General features: G+C 43.4%; 1 pseudogene; it reads right to left on the bottom strand.

Moving 5' to 3' along the window:
* Nucleotides 1-12,605: 12,605 nt before the first annotated feature.
* On the bottom strand, nt 12,606-14,658 carry LOC147319776 (uncharacterized; annotated as a pseudogene).
* Nucleotides 14,659-18,149: the final 3,491 nt, after the last annotated feature.

Raw genomic sequence — 18,149 nt, 5'->3', positions numbered from 1 at the left:
TCATTTGAAAGCCTGATGCTTCGCCTCGTCCACCCCAGCTGTGAAACTCAGAAACCAGTCTTACTTGTTATCATCTATCGTCCACCTGGGCCTTACACAGAGTTTCTGTCTGATTTCTCAGACTTTATATCTAATTTAGTTCTGAGCTCAGATAAAATAATTATTGTGGGTGATTTTAACATCCATGTAGATGCTAACAATGACAGCCTCAACATGGCATTTAATCTGTTATTAGACTCAATTGGCTTCTCTCAAATGTAAAAGAACCCACCCACCACTTTAATCACACTCTAGATCTTGTTTTAACATATGGCATAGAAACTGAACATTTAACAGTGTTTCCTGAAAACCCTCTCCTGTCTGATCATTTCCTGATAACATTTACTTTTACAATAATTGATTACACAGCAGTGGAGAGTAGACTTTATCAAAGTAGATGTCTTTCTGAAAGCGCTGTAACTAAGTTTAAGAATATAATCCACCCACTGTTATCATCTTCAATGCCCTGTACCAACACAGAGCAGAGCAGCTATCTGGACACTACCCCAACAGAGGTCGATTATCTTGTTAATAATTTTACCTCCTCACTGCGTACGACTCTGGATACTGTAGCTCCTGTGAAAACTAAGGTCTCAAATCAGAAGTACCTGACTCTGTGGTATAATGTTACCCTGGAAGTGGTTTTATACTGGAACAGGTAAATCAACCGTCACAAACTGGGGCACAGGCGAGCCTGGTGTGGGGAAGTGTGTGACGGTATCTGCATTGGGATTCTGGTCGACCAGAGACTGTTCAGAAGAGAAGCACTTCATCTGTTACAGCGGTGAGTGGCATCGGCACCTAAAAGCACCACGACGAAGGAACAATAGTCTCTCAGATAGATAGATATATTTATATATTTATATTATTATGTACAACTAAAACACATTTAGTCGAAGAAAAGATATCATGATCAGCATTTCTTAAAAATATCAGTTTGTAGTTTAAAAAAGGCGAATGTTGTTGGTGAACATTTCCAGCCTGTGCTCTGACTCTGTCTGCTCGTTTCTCTTCCAGGTGATGCTGGCCGTTACATCCTGGTGCAGGACTCGAGGAGCTTTCATGGCGCTCGGTCCTACTGCAGGGACAGGTACACAGACCTGAGCACCGTCAACAGTGTGGTGAACAACACGGAGATCGTGACTCTGCTGGCGTCAGACATGTATGATAGTTATTCAGTGAATGGAAATAGATGGCTGATTCCCTCTTTGTCATATGCCTGGATTGGTTTGAGCAACAGCTGTGAGTGGTCCGATGGCAGCGACGTCCAGCTCCTGCCTCTGACTTTGCAATCAGGAGATGGGGACTGTGTGATGGTGGACCAATCATCATCATCGTTGCTTTTCCAGCCATGCGATAATACCCACCCCTTCCTCTGCTACCAGGGTGAGTCTGTGCTCACTGTTACTGCAGAGCCTGATCCTCCAGGTCTGATCGGCTTGTTGTTTCTCTGCAGATGTCCAAACTCAAGTGTTGCAGCGCAGGGTGAAGGTTCAGCTGAGAGCGGGCTCTGCAGACCTGAACGACCCCGCAGTGCAAGAGTCCATCCTGCAGCAGGTCAGAGGACACACGACACCCTGTTCCTGCAGCAGAGCTGCAGCAGAGCCCCACCAAACTGCAGCCTCTTGCATCTTTAAACTAAAAAACCAGAGGATCATTTGGTGGCATTTTCCTCTTGTCTGCATGTCCTCAGTCAGCAAGAAAGAAAATAGTCAATGACAACAGTGTTGTCATGAATTCACAATAAATAAAAAGCAAACAGAAGCTTTAACCCGAGGAGTAGGAATTAGAAACTAGAGGAAAGAAAACTTGACTTTTTAGGATCTCGACCTTTCTGACTTTGATAACATGTCGTATTTCAAACAAGCGGGAAGAAAATGTCCAAATACACAACAGGCCAAACATGTCACTGAGATCAGTGGAGACAAGTTTGACAGTTGTGTGTCTTTGCTGATGAGATACATCACTGGGAAAGAATGAAATTCAATCATCCTGTGCTGGTTAGAAATCAGTCACTGTGTCTTTATCAGGTTATAACGCTTTCTCTCTACACTGTCAATAATCAGTCTCAGTGATTGATTAATGAGGAGCTTCTGTTAATATGTGAAAACTGTGTTTCAGGTGAGGGAGAAGCTGGTGGAGCAAGGAGTCACTGAGGAGGTGAAGCTGAGGTGGAGGACGCAGCCTGATGGGAAGGTTTTCCACAGAGAGGAGGAGACAGCCGCTTACAGTGAGAAGGAAGACTGTGGCGGTTTAGTCTGCACACCAGGAAGTGACATCATCTGCTTTTACACTCAGCTCTCTCTTCATAATAAATATTATAAAATGTATTTAAACCAATTTATTATTGTTTTTTAACATCTCCACATGTAACTGAGTTACATGTTTAAATGGAGCCTCGTTTGCTCTCACTCTGGTCATTTTCTTGCATAAACAAAAACACAGTGAGGACTGAAATATGATCATCTTTATTTGGAAGAGAAGCATCCAGTCTGCTGAACTGGAAACAGTTAAAATCATCCACATAATAAACATCTGCTCCTAAATCCTCTCTCAGAAAAGCTTCGTACATCATGTAAAGCCAGACGTAGGCTGAAAGTGTTCATTCAGGTTTATTTGTTTAAAGATATCAGGAGTATTTTCTTAATGCAAAAATCGGCCTTATTCAAATTCATCTGAGAAGCAAACTCAAACTGACCTCCATCAACCACCACATGGTGAGTGAGCTGTGAAACCATGAAGCCAGACTGAGGTCATAAACAGTAAACATTGCTCATGTATTCATCCTCTCTGACTTTCTTCTGCAGTTTTAGTCTGTAAGTGTAATAAAGCTTTTCTCACAGCATCAAACCTTGAACACGTCTGCTGCATCAGGTCTCAGGTTTGTGTCTTCATTTGAATGTGAAGCAGAGTTTTGCATGCGATCACTGTGTTTGCATGGCTGCGTCACCGCCTCAGTGATATCTGAGTGAAGCTGTAACCATTATAATTCTGGAAAGGGCGGAAAAGCTCAACTGCTCACACACCAGCAGATATCTTTCATTCAAAATGTCATTTTAAACATATCCAACACATATATTTAGTAATAGTTCCTCACTGTTTGTTAAAACTGCAAATGTAACAGTTGGATTCAGCAGTTATTGTGAAAATGTAAACCACATGAACAGCAATGATGTGCAAATCAATGAAATGAAATCCAGCTGTGCTGGAGCAGAGATTTAATTTCATTTAAGATTTACTTTCCAATTAAATCTATGATTACTTCAAAAACAGTTGGAAAGCAGCACTTTAGGGTTCAATACCCACTAGGGCCAGGTGTTACCTTTCTGCCCTTCCTCTGTGGTGGTTAGCCTTTGGTGAAATCATTCAGGGGTTTGACAGGTTTTGGTCAGTCCTTCACAAACTGTTGATAGTACCCTACAAAGCCTAGAAAAGACTTGAGCTCACTGAGTGTCTGGGGTCATGGCCAGGTTCTGAGAGCTCTGAGCTTCTCGGGATCAGTCTCTACAACTTTGCTAGAAACAATGTGTCTCAAGTATCGCACTGAACTTTGGGAAAAGGAGCACTTTTGGGGAGAAAGGTTCAACCCATATTCTCCCACTTGCTGAATGACATGTAGAAGCCTGGTTTCACGTTCCTGCAAAGAACTAGAGAACACAATGATGTTGTAACCCAGTGAGTTTACACGACTCAGTAATGCAATACAACATTGTTATTGTTAATTGTGATTCCTCATTATTCTGTTAATCACTGAGTTGAGCTAAAGTAAATCAATAATAACAGATAAATAATATAAATATGAAATAAAACCCCAAAGAGTTTATTTAACACCCCTACTGGTTAGGAAGGAACAAGCCCCGCCTTCCCCGGCTCTGCACCGTCACATGTGCTCAGACACAGAAGCTGTGTCCCAAAACGTCGGCCGCATTCTTCGGAGGACCCGGCCTTCGCGGTCTACGTGGGCCGGGTCCTTCGAAGACCGAGAAGGCCGGAAGTGCGAGGCCGTGAAATGGGACGGTCTAGCCTTCAGATTAGCGTCAGCGCTGTGTGGGTGGAGTTTAATAAACTCGGCCGTCTGCTCCTTGCTATCTAAAATATAACAGGACACTGGAGTAAACTCTCGACTGTCTCACACTTCTGTTTAATCAGTTTTCTGTTTTAGATTAGATTAGATAGAACTTTATTAATCCCTCGGGTGGGTTCCTCTGGGAAATTCGATTTCCAAAAAAGCACAGCACCGACAGAAGTTACAGAGTTACAGAATATTATATATATATATATATATATAATACACACACACACACACACACACACATATATATATATATATATAATACACACACACACACACACATATATATATATATATAAACACAGAGACAATATAAATAAAATATACGAAGGGGATAAATAGAATAAATAGGAATAAAAATAAAAATACAAGTGAATTGCACATTTCAAGTATTGAGTCTATTGCACTGTTGACTATTTACAAAAAGTATTGCACAAAAGGTATTGCACAGTGAGGTGAAGAGGCACTACAGCTTAGTTGTTCCCCCCTCCTTTGTCCTCCTGTCTCCCCTCCCTCTCCCCTCCAGAGAGGAGTTAAACAGTCTGATGGCGTGTGGGACAAAGGAGTTTTTAAGTCTGTTGGTTCTTGTCTTTGGGAGAAGCAACCTGTCACTGAACAGACTCTTCTGGTTGTTTATGGCCGTGTGCAGAGGATGCCCAGCATTGTTCATAATGTCCAGCAGTTTCTTTAATGTCCTTTTCTCTGCCACTGTCACCAGAGTGTCCAGCTTCATGCCGACCACAGAGCTAGCCCTCCTGATCAGTTTCTCCAGCCTGGATGAGTCCTTCTTTGCTGTGCTGCTCCCCCAGCACACCACAGCATAGAAAAGTACTCCAGCAACCACCGACTGGTAAAACATCCTCAGGAGCTTCCTGCAGATGTTAAAAGACCTCAGCCTCCTGAGGAAGTACAGTCGGCTTTGGGCTTTTTTATACAGGTGCTCTGTGTTGCATGACCAGTCCAGTTTATTGTCCACCCACAGCCCGAGGTACTTGTACTTGTTGACCACCTCCACCTCCTCCCCCTCTATCTGAACCGGCAGTGGACCTTCTCTGGACCTCCCGAAGTCCACAACCAGTTCCTTAGTCTTTGAGGTGTTGAGTTGCAGGTGGTTTGTGTGACTCCATGCGACAAAGTTCCTCACCAGACTTCTGTACTCCTCTTCCTGATCATCCCAGATACATCCCATGATGGCCGTGTCGTCTGCAAACTTCTGAATGTGGCATAATTCAGAGTTGTAGCAGAAGTCAGAGGTGTACAGGGTGAAGAGAAGAGGGGACAGCACAGTTCCCTGTGGTGCTCCTGTGCTGCTGACCACTGTGTCAGACGTGATGTCCTTCAGCCTGACGTACTGTGGTCTGTCGGTGAGGTAGTCGGAGATCCAAGCCACCAGGCAGGGGTCCACCTCCATCCTGTTCAGTTTTTCCTGAAGCATACAGGGCCGGATGGTATTAAAGGCACTGGAAAAGTCAAGAAACAGGATCCTGACCGTGCCTTTTCCCCCATCCAGGTGTGAGTGGGCTCTGTGTAGGAGGTACAGGATGGCATCCTCCACTCCGACACCCGCTGACGTTTATTCAGCTGTGTGAAAATCCCGGAGGAACCAACCCGATGGATTAATAAAGTTTTATTTAATCTAATAATCTAATAACTTTGATCTCAGCCAAACGATTTACTCCGGAACAAATAAAACACAGAAAAAAGGAAAACAATTACATTTTTAAATTCTCCGAGTGACTTCAATATCATGTTTAACCTGAGTAGTGACAGAGTGGCGGTCTGAAAACGATGAAGCCGGGAGTCCGCTGCTCTCGCCGGCTGGAGTGACCATTGAACCCCCCGGCTTGCTATCGAGCTGGTGGGTAACAGACGTCTCCGAAAACGTCGGCGCACTTTTGCAAATATGCGATGTCTTGATAAACCGAGTAGATATTTGAAGTTTACAAAGCTACTTTCTCGCCTGGAAATATGCTAAAAGTTTATTTTGTGACCCAGAAAGATTAATAAGAGTAATTTTAAAACTTAGTAGCAGCCGCTATTGTTGGAAACTGAAATTTGGCTGGGCCACGCTATGAATTCTGGGATATGTGAGAAGGAAGACTGTGGGTCGGTTTAGTCTGCACACCAGGAAGTGACATCATCTGCTTTTACACTCAGCTCTCTCTTCATAATAAATATTATAAAATGTATTTAAACCAATTTATTATTGTTTTTTTAACATCTCCACATGCAACTGAGTTACATGTTTAAATGGAGCCTCGTTTGCTCTCACTCTGGTCATTTTCTTGCATAAACAAAAACACAGTGAGGACTGAAATATGATCATCTTTATTTGGAAGAGAAGCATCCAGTCTGCTGAACTGGAAACAGTTAAAATCATCCACATAATAAACATCTGCTCCTAAATCCTCTCTCAGAAAAGCTTCGTACATCATGTAAAGCCAGACGTAGGCTGAAAGTGTTCATTCAGGTTTATTTGTTTAAAGATATCAGGAGTATTTTCTTAATGCAAAAATCGGCCTTATTCAAATTCATCTGAGAAGCAAACTCAAACTGACCTCCATCAACCACCACATGGTGAGTGAGCTGTGAAACCATGAAGCCAGACTGAGGTCATAAACAGTAAACATTGCTCATGTATTCATCCTCTCTGACTTTCTTCTGCAGTTTTAGTCTGTAAGTGTAATAAAGCTTTTCTCACAGCATCAAACCTTGAACACGTCTGCTGCATCAGGTCTCAGGTTTGTGTCTTCATTTGAATGTGAAGCAGAGTTTTGCATGCGATCACTGTGTTTGCATGGCTGCGTCACCGCCTCAGTGATATCTGAGTGAAGCTGTAACCATTATAATTCTGGAAAGGGCGGAAAAGCTCAACTGCTCACACACCAGCAGATATCTTTCATTCAAAATGTCATTTTAAACATATCCAACACATATATTTAGTAATAGTTCCTCACTGTTTGTTAAAACTGCAAATGTAACAGTTGGATTCAGCAGTTATTGTGAAAATGTAAACCACATGATCAGCAATGATGTGCAAATCAATGAAATGAAATCCAGCTGTGCTGGAGCAGAGATTTAATTTCATTTAAGATTTACTTTCCAATTAAATCTATGATTACTTCAAAAACAGTTGGAAAGCAGCACTTTAGGGTTCAATACCCACTAGGGCCAGGTGTTACCTTTCTGCCCTTCCTCTGTGGTGGTTAGCCTTTGGTGAAATCATTCAGGGGTTTGACAGGTTTTGGTCAGTCCTTCACAAACTGTTGATAGTACCCTACAAAGCCTAGAAAAGACTTGAGCTCACTGAGTGTCTGGGGTCATGGCCAGGTTCTGAGAGCTCTGAGCTTCTCGGGATCAGTCTCTACAACTTTGCTAGAAACAATGTGTCTCAAGTATCGCACTGAACTTTGGGAAAAGGAGCACTTTTGGGGAGAAAGGTTCAACCCATATTCTCCCACTTGCTGAATGACATGTAGAAGCCTGGTTTCACGTTCCTGCAAAGAACTAGAGAACACAATGATGTTGTAACCCAGTGAGTTTACACGACTCAGTAATGCAATACAACATTGTTATTGTTAATTGTGATTCCTCATTATTCTGTTAATCACTGAGTTGAGCTAAAGTAAATCAATAATAACAGATAAATAATATAAATATGAAATAAAACCCCAAAGAGTTTATTTAACACCCCTACTGGTTAGGAAGGAACAAGCCCCGCCTTCCCCGGCTCTGCACCGTCACATGTGCTCAGACACAGAAGCTGTGTCCCAAAACGTCGGCCGCATCCTTCGGAGGACCCGGCCTTCGCGGTCTACGTGGGCCGGGTCCTTCGAAGACCGAGAAGGCCGGAAGTGCGAGGCCGTGAAATGGGACGGTCTAGCCTTCAGATTAGCGTCAGCGCTGTGTGGGTGGAGTTTAATAAACTCGGCCGTCTGCTCCTTGCTATCTAAAATATAACAGGACACTGGAGTAAACTCTCGACTGTCTCACACTTCTGTTTAATCAGTTTTCTGTTTTAGATTAGATTAGATTAGATTAGATAGAACTTTATTAATCCCTCGGGTGGGTTCCTCTGGGAAATTCGATTTCCAAAAAAGCACAGCACCGACAGAAGTTACAGAGTTACAGAATATTATATATATATATATATATATATATATATAATACACACACACACACACACACACATATATATATATATATATATAATACACACACACACACACACATATATATATATATATAAACACAGAGACAATATAAATAAAATATACGAAGGGGATAAATAGAATAAATAGGAATAAAAATAAAAATACAAGTGAATTGCACATTTCAAGTATTGAGTCTATTGCACTGTTGACTATTTACAAAAAGTATTGCACAAAAGGTATTGCACAGTGAGGTGAAGAGGCACTACAGCTTAGTTGTTCCCCCCTCCTTTGTCCCCCTGTCTCCCCTCCCTCTCCCCTCCAGAGAGGAGTTAAACAGTCTGATGGCGTGTGGGACAAAGGAGTTTTTAAGTCTGTTGGTTCTTGTCTTTGGGAGAAGCAACCTGTCACTGAACAGACTCTTCTGGTTGTTTATGGCCGTGTGCAGAGGATGCCCAGCATTGTCCATAATGTCCAGCAGTTTCTTTAATGTCCTTTTCTCTGCCACTGTCACCAGAGTGTCCAGCTTCATGCCGACCACAGAGCTAGCCCTCCTGATCAGTTTCTCCAGCCTGGATGAGTCCTTCTTTGCTGTGCTGCTCCCCCAGCACACCACAGCATAGAAAAGTACTCCAGCAACCACCGACTGGTAAAACATCCTCAGGAGCTTCCTGCAGATGTTAAAAGACCTCAGCCTCCTGAGGAAGTACAGTCGGCTTTGGGCTTTTTTATACAGGTGCTCTGTGTTGCATGACCAGTCCAGTTTATTGTCCACCCACAGCCCGAGGTACTTGTACTTGTTGACCACCTCCACCTCCTCCACCTCTATCTGAACCGGCAGTGGACCTTCTCTGGACCTCCCGAAGTCCACAACCAGTTCCTTAGTCTTTGAGGTGTTGAGTTGCAGGTGGTTTGTGTGACTCCATGCGACAAAGTTCCTCACCAGACTTCTGTACTCCTCTTCCTGATCATCCCAGATACATCCCATGATGGCCGTGTCGTCTGCAAACTTCTGAATGTGGCATAATTCAGAGTTGTAGCAGAAGTCAGAGGTGTACAGGGTGAAGAGAAGAGGGGACAGCACAGTTCCCTGTGGTGCTCCTGTGCTGCTGACCACTGTGTCAGACGTGATGTCCTTCAGCCTGACGTACTGTGGTCTGTCGGTGAGGTAGTCGGAGATCCAAGCCACCAGGCAGGGGTCCACCTCCATCCTGTTCAGTTTTTCCTGAAGCATACAGGGCCGGATGGTATTAAAGGCACTGGAAAAGTCAAGAAACAGGATCCTGACCGTGCCTTTTCCCCCATCCAGGTGTGAGTGGGCTCTGTGTAGGAGGTACAGGATGGCATCCTCCACTCCGACACCCGCTGACGTTTATTCAGCTGTGTGAAAATCCCGGAGGAACCAACCCGATGGATTAATAAAGTTTTATTTAATCTAATAATCTAATAACTTTGATCTCAGCCAAACGATTTACTCCGGAACAAATAAAACACAGAAAAAAGGAAAACAATTACATTTTTAAATTCTCCGAGTGACTTCAATATCATGTTTAACCTGAGTAGTGACAGAGTGGCGGTCTGAAAACGATGAAGCCGGGAGTCCGCTGCTCTCGCCGGCTGGAGTGACCATTGAACCCCCCGGCTTGCTATCGAGCTGGTGGGTAACAGACGTCTCCGAAAACGTCGGCGCACTTTTGCAAATATGCGATGTCTTGATAAACCGAGCAGATATTTGAAGTTTACAAAGCTACTTTCTCGCCTGGAAATATGCTAAAAGTTTATTTTGTGACCCAGAAAGATTAATAAGAGTAATTTTAAAACTTAGTAGCAGCCGCTATTGTTGGAAACTGAAATTTGGCTGGGCCGCGCTATGAATTCTGGGATATGTGAGAAGGAAGACTGTGGGTCGGTTTAGTCTGCACACCAGGAAGTGACATCATCTGCTTTTACACTCAGCTCTCTCTTCATAATAAATATTATAAAATGTATTTAAACCAATTTATTATTGTTTTTTTAACATCTCCACATGTAACTGAGTTACATGTTTAAATGGAGCCTCGTTTGCTCTCACTCTGGTCATTTTCTTGCATAAACAAAAACACAGTGAGGACTGAAATATGATCATCTTTATTTGGAAGAGAAGCATCCAGTCTGCTGAACTGGAAACAGTTAAAATCATCCACATAATAAACATCTGCTCCTAAATCCTCTCTCAGAAAAGCTTCGTACATCATGTAAAGCCAGACGTAGGCTGAAAGTGTTCATTCAGGTTTATTTGTTTAAAGATATCAGGAGTATTTTCTTAATGCAAAAATCGGCCTTATTCAAATTCATCTGAGAAGCAAACTCAAACTGACCTCCATCAACCACCACATGGTGAGTGAGCTGTGAAACCATGAAGCCAGACTGAGGTCATAAACAGTAAACATTGCTCATGTATTCATCCTCTCTGACTTTCTTCTGCAGTTTTAGTCTGTAAGTGTAATAAAGCTTTTCTCACAGCATCAAACCTTGAACACGTCTGCTGCATCAGGTCTCAGGTTTGTGTCTTCATTTGAATGTGAAGCAGAGTTTTGCATGCGATCACTGTGTTTGCATGGCTGCGTCACCGCCTCAGTGATATCTGAGTGAAGCTGTAACCATTATAATTCTGGAAAGGGCGGAAAAGCTCAACTGCTCACACACCAGCGGATATCTTTCATTCAAAATGTCATTTTAAACATATCCAACACATATATTTAGTAATAGTTCCTCACTGTTTGTTAAAACTGCAAATGTAACAGTTGGATTCAGCAGTTATTGTGAAAATATAAACCACATGATCAGCAATGATGTGCAAATCAATGAAATGAAATCCAGCTGTGCTGGAGCAGAGATTTAATTTCATTTAAGATTTACTTTCCAATTAAATCTATGATTACTTCAAAAACAGTTGGAAAGCAGCACTTTAGGGTTCAATACCCACTAGGGCCAGGTGTTACCTTTCTGCCCTTCCTCTGTGGTGGTTAGCCTTTGGTGAAATCATTCAGGGGTTTGACAAGTTTTGGCCAGTCCTTCACAAACTGTTGATAGTACCCTACAAAGCCTAGAAAAGACTTGAGCTCACTGAGTGTCTGGGGTCATGGCCAGGTTCTGAGAGCTCTGAGCTTCTCGGGATCTGTCAATCATTGATCTGATACAGGGTAGAATGCAAGATGAGAACATGCAAAGCAATAAAAGAAGAACTCCTATCACGAGTGGGGTTCAACGGGTTACCCACGCCTCTCTGCAATACAACATTGTTATTGTTAATTATGATTCCTCATTATTCTGTTAATCACTGAGTTGAGCTAAAGTAAATCAATAATAACAGATAAATAATATAAATATGAAATAAAACCCCAAAGAGTTTATTTAACACCCCTACTGGTTAGGAAGGAACAAGCCCCGCCTTCCCCGGCTCTGCACCGTCACATGTGCTCAGACACAGAAGCTGTGTCCCAAAACGTCGGCCGCATCCTTCGGAGGACCCGGCCTTCGCGGTCTACGTGGGCCGGGTCCTTCGAAGACCGAGAAGGCTGGAAGTGCGAGGCCGTGAAATGGGACGGTCTAGCCTTCAGATTAGCGTCAGCGCTGTGTGGGTGGAGTTTAATAAACTCGGCCGTCTGCTCCTTGCTGTCTAAAATATAACAGGACACTGGAGTAAACTCTCGACTGTCTCACACTTCTGTTTAATCAGTTTTCTGTTTGACGTTTATTCAGCTGTGTGAAAATCCCGGAGGAACCCACCCGATGGATTAATAAAGTTTTATTTAATCTAATAATCTAATAACTTTGATCTCAGCCAAACGATTTACTCCGGAACAAATAAAACACAGAAAAAAGGAAAACAATTACATTTTTAAGTTCTCCGAGTGACTTCAATATCATGTTTAACCTGAGTAGTGACAGAGTGGCGGTCTGAAAACGATGAAGCCGGGAGTCCGCTGCTCTCGCCGGCTGGAGTGACCATTGAACCCCCCGGCTTGCTATCGAGCTGGTGGGTAACAGACGTCTCCGAAAACGTCGGCGCACTTTTGCAAATATGCGATGTCTTGATAAACCGAGCAGATATTTGAAGTTTACAAAGCTACTTTCTCGCCTGGAAATATGCTAAAAGTTTATTTTGTGACCCAGAAAGATTAATAAGAGTAATTTTAAAACTTAGTAGCAGCCGCTATTGTTGGAAACTGAAATTTGGCTGGGCCGCGCTATGAATTCTGGGATATGGTGGACCACGAAGGACACACAGAAACAGTTCATAACTTCAACTCATTCATGTCACCTAAAAGGTAAACCTGTTTCTCCATCACAGCTCTGATGATTCAGTAAGGACATCTGCTGGTTTCATCTTCATGTTTCCCTCTCACCACACATCCAACCGACATCATGACCAGCAGCTTTACAGCTGTGGCTCCAGCCAACATCAGATCGATCAGTTTCATGACTGAAAGAGCAAAAGGAGAGGGAGGGGAGAGGATGAAAGAAGAAGAGGCAGCTGTGCAGCAAAGACAGAATAACTCCAGCTTTGTGTCTTTTTCATTGTAGCGCGTAATATTACATAATATAATAATTTCTCTGAATACGAGACGATTCCGTTTTTTACGGGATGTTTCCCACTTCCCACTCTAATAATTAACCTTATGAACAAAATAAAGTTCAACATCAGTAACATAGCACCACCCAGCTGTATAGAAACTCCGTCATGCTAGCTACTACGCAGTACGAAAAAGTCAGCATAACGAAAATAAACTCCACCTAAACTTGGTTCATATCTGACCCAGAGAGACTGCAGGTCGTAACTTCTTACCTGAAGTTCAGTTCACCTGACACTCGGACCGGCGGCCGCCTCGGGTCTCTCCTCCTGCCTCCACCTGCTGCCTCCACCACTTGCTAATGTTACTGAATCTGTGGAAGCTCCGCGATGCCACCACACGAAGTAACGAGTAACGAGCCTATCTAAATCCCAGTAACGAGTAACGCATTCCTGATTTTGGCATAATAACTAGTTACCGTGCTCGTTACCACAATAATAACGTAGTTACTGTAACGCGTTACTTAATAACGCGTTAGTCCCAACACTGTTAATGAGTCGCAGCAATGCAAAGAAACACTGAATCATTTTAACCAACATCAAAGCTGTCACAGAAATAAGAATATATCCATGTGTTTGAATAAAAACAGACTGGGTGTTTTCTCACAGCTGAAACTAAAGCAAGAAGCAAAAGGAAGCTGAAACGGTGCCTCCAAACACACTGACAGACCTTTGTGGGCTTGATTTAAGACTCCCTGATTGCAAACGGATCAATAACAGGCTGCACTTGTGTTAGACTCATTTTTAACCACCTAAACTTTTAACATCATGCAGCTGTTTGACGGAGAAGAAAATCTGAGAGAAACTGATCACACCAACCTGCCTCTGCCTCCACCTGCAGGCTGTGCGGCTCAGAGACAGTCTCCATGTTGGTCTTCAGAGCACAGGTGTAGCTCCCAGAGTCCTCTGCAGTCAGGATGAGAAGGAGGGAGGGGCCAGTGTCTGAGAGGGCGTGGCCATCTTTGAACCACGTGACCTCCAGTTGGTGGAAAATGCAGACTGACAGAGCAGTGTGACGGTTTCACCTCTGCTCAACTTTTTATCATCACTGGAGCTGATTATTCTCATTTTAGACGAATCTAAAATCAAAGTGTTCATTAGTTTTAATAAACAGTCGTTAATATTAAAGATTAATATTTGTGTCAGAACCAGGACATTTTTCTCTCACCATCAACTCTGACAGTCACTCCTGTCTGGTTAGTAAAACGTCCTTCACGATGATCAGCTTCCATCCTGAAGCGAAAGCTTGCGTTGTCTCTCTGCTGAACATCTCTGATCTGTAAAGTTTGTCTTCTTGTCTCCCAGATATTGATAACGAGGATCGATGTTTGCTGAGTCACTGTCACACACAGACGGAGTGTTAGTGTAGCAGTACCGGTGGTTCTGACACCAGAGGACTCTGACGATCTTTGGTGGAACTTCTGTTTGATTCACTTTGAAAGACTTCAGAGGTGTGAAGGTGCAGCGGAGGGTGGCAGTGGATCCTCTGACAGCACAGGTAGACCTGAGAGGATAGATCACAGTTTGACCCACAGCACCTAAAGAAGAGCAAACACAGAGCTGAGATCCGAACACAGTGACTCAGTTCACAGACAGAAAATACAGACTGCTGTGTGTGAAGCTCTAAAACAAAGTTTCCGAAACGTAAAGAAGTCGGGCTGCCAGGAAGAAAGGTTTGACGTGAAAACACAAGCAGCTACAATAAGACACATAAAAATGTTAAACACGTCTTACCTGCCAGCAGGAACAGGAGCCCACAGACTGTTTTTGTCCCAAACTGCCATCCTTACGTTTTAATGAGCCGACTGAATGACGACTTCTTTAAACGTGTGGTCAGCAGTGCTGATGAAGACACTGACTGACACACTGGGTTTGATTTCTTTGCGATCAGCTCTGAACCTCATTTTCTTTTACCTCTTAATAGAAAACATTGAAATTTCCTATTTGTCGCAACATTTCATCAAAATGACCAAACAGTGGAAAAATGCTGCTGATGTGCCTCTCACCTCCCCCTCTCCAATCTGCTGTTTTTCACTGTAAACATCAGATTTAATGCTTCTGTTGAGCTCTGGTGAAAAACCACGCTGAACATCAGCATCACAGTATAACAGTCTGTGAAAGGATCTGTGGTACCCTGGATGTTTGACCTGCTTTCTGATCTTTCATTGGACAAAGCTTGAAAAGTGCATGTTTGTTATCATGTGTGATGTGCTCTTATTTTTAACCTACATGTGATACGTGGACCATCCTCGACTCTTTCCATCATCAGACTGTGAACGCTGATGATGCTTTCCTGGGAATGTCTGCTGGATCCTCAGCTCGCCCTGTTAGCTGAAACACCGGGTTGTGACATGTGGGAGTCAGGATGTGATAGCTGTCAGTTTGTTGCCAACAAGCTGCAATCGTTCTTCTAATTTCGTCACTCCGGCTTTTGCCATGTTTGATTTATGCAACAGGGTTTTTTTTGTTGCACATATTTCTTTCTTTTCTACGTCAACGTCACGCGATTCAATTCAGCCTTATTTACATAGCGCAAAATCACAACAAATGTTGCCTCGAGGCGCTCATATTGTAAGGTGAAGACCCTGCATTAACAAAGACAACAGAGAAAACACAAATGTTTCCTCTGAGCTGCGCGCATGCAAAACCTGCTGACGCAGTCTCCGCGCACAAACAATCCAACCTTCATTCAAATTGAAATCAATACGTAACAATTCATTTGAGGAGTGACGGTGGTGAGAGCGAGTTTTTAGATGTGAGAGATTTGTGACGTTTAGCGTGTTTGGAGTGTGTAGTTAATGTGTTGTTTTGTGGATAGTTTTAGTTTGTGTGTCAGAACAATGAGGCGGCTGCTGAATGTCGCAGTTCTGCCAAAAAGCCACCAAAGGCAGATTAAAGTGTAAACGCAGGTGGAAGCAGGAGCAGTGCTACACCTGCTGCTGTCAGGCCTGCAGGGATCAGGCTGTGATTTTCTCCTTTGTAGTGGACACAAATAATTTGCGTGACTCATATTTGATGCAGAACACCTGATTGTTCTGTAAATAGTTTGAAATGGTTATAAAAACTGCCTCGGCTGCATTTTTAGGTAAACAGCTGCAACTTTGTTGTTTGCAAAACTCTTTTTTGAAGAATTAACTAGTAACTATAATTAATTACTTTTTCAAAATAACTTGCCCAACATTGGTAATTAAATAGTGTATTTTGCAGACAAAGAGTTCCAGGACTGTCTCCCAGACCACAGCAGGAGCTTCACACAGACTCGTTATACAAGTCAGAGCATGAAAAAATATTGTTTTCAAAATTGGGGTTTAAGTAATTTTCACTTCCAATTTGGTGTTAATATACTGCACAGGTCATGGACAAGATGTTTGCACTTTTCACTGTAAGTGGGCTAATGCACTTAATTAGAGCTACAGCGGAACCCCGATTTGTTCCCGAGGGTCGAAGCACCCATCGCGCGTTCTGAGTGAGGCGATGCTGAACGATAGGCTGTAGGCTAATTGCTAACTAGAACAACAATAAATCGTTCAAGTGGAACAGCGAAACGCAAGTACGGAAGCCAAGGGGTTGTCACGTGATTCAGAAGACATTGTGGGCATTGGAGGCTCAGCCAATCAGAGCCAGCGGATTTCGTTACGTGGGCATTTTGCCGTAACACGGGCAGAAATATCGCCGTTCAGCGCCTTCATAACTTGAATTTTTCATGAAACGGGGTATTCGTAAGTTCCAGTGTATTCTAACAGAAATACTTTAACAGAAGAATTAAACTGCACACGTCTGATGTTACTCACAGTGGTCCAAGGCACCGCTCAGGGTGTTTGTGTGTTTGCGCAGACACATGAAAAATTACAGGCAACATCGCATACGATCCCCACTGCTTTAGCAACAGTGGGAAGGAAAAACTCCCTTTTAACAGGAAGAAACCTCCGGCAGAACCATGGTCAGGGAGGGGCGGGGCCATCTGCTGTGATTGGTTGGGGTGAGAGAAGGAAGACAGGATAAAGACATGCTGTGGAAGAGAGACAGAGATTCAGTGAGGACTAGGTGTTACAGTCCCTGATAATGCTTGTTTAGATGGAGAGACTCTTGAGGGACGGCTGTTATGAGGAGGAAAGCCCAGAAACTTTGCCAGCAGCACGCATCGTTGTGTGCCTCAACTGCCGGTCTTTTACCCAGGCTAATCTGCCATTTTCCTTTCTTGGCTAGGTTTAGGGATTAGAGATCTGATCTAGATTATCATTTTAAATTTGGGACACATCATCAGCAGTGGACCTTGGATTCATCGGGTGTTTCGGCCATTATCACTAGAATCCCTCATCCAAGGAGGCCCTGCCAGGGTTGGTCAGGCCCTGGAGTGTCAGTGGTTTATGTTAACTTATTATTTCTCTCCTTCTTTCTTCTGTTTAGTTTCCTACAGTTTATTTTCTATCTATTATTATTACAAATAATACTCACCTGTTTAGCATTTATTGAGCCTCACTTCTTCAAAGGGATAGAAAAGGTGATCGAGAGAAGTAAGACAAAAGGGACAAGATAGGAGAGAGCAGAGAGGAGAGCTGGAAGGGGGGCGCCCGATCTGGCTTCCCACACCTCCCCGCCGGATCCGGCTGTACGCTCTTCCTCCCCACTGCCTCCCAGATAAGGGAAGAAGAGCGGAGAATTTCTTTTCTCTCGTGGTTAGCTGACCGAGTGATGTCAGCCCTTTTTAACCATAGCCAGTGACTGGTCCTCTCAGCAGTGTTAGCTAGCTCTCTTATAGCCTGCCGTTGCGCCTGTCCTCTGATCCCAGTCTCTCTAAGCAGCTTTGCTGTTGTACTGGCAACAAAGCCCCTGCACCCCACCTCCACCGGGTGCACCTTGATCTTCCAGCCTCTGCGAATGGTACTCATGGCCGTTGGTCAATGGTCTTTGATCAGTGGGTTTTGGTCAGTGGTTGTTGATCAATGGTCATGAGAATTTGCATAATTATGATTAAGGACCTGACCTCCCAGCCCATTGTTCCTTCAGTGGGCTGGTTTCAGTCATTATGCAAATGAACTGTTTATAAGATTGAGACCTGCAGTCAGCTGAGACTGAAGACGTCACCTGATGATGACGAAACGTTTCTCCCACAAAACGCTACGTCCAGATGAACAGAATCAACTTCTGGAGATTTACTTACCTGGATGATTGAGATGCATCAAGACGTTATGTCTTCTAACGATACTGCCTAAGGGAAGCATGTGTAATGTAAATTTCTCTACTTACTGATGATGTCAGCCTTTATTGATTTCAT

This window comes from Aulonocara sp. 'chitande type north' Nkhata Bay, linkage group LG11, assembly GCF_057382095.1.
Source record: "Aulonocara sp. 'chitande type north' Nkhata Bay isolate Kocher_YH1m ecotype deep benthic linkage group LG11, A_spYH_male_GT1.1, whole genome shotgun sequence".
Lineage (NCBI taxonomy): Eukaryota > Metazoa > Chordata > Actinopteri > Cichliformes > Cichlidae > Aulonocara > Aulonocara sp. 'chitande type north' Nkhata Bay.
The sequence above is the reverse complement of the archived record's forward strand: the minus strand, read 5'-3'. Positions and strand labels throughout refer to the sequence as shown.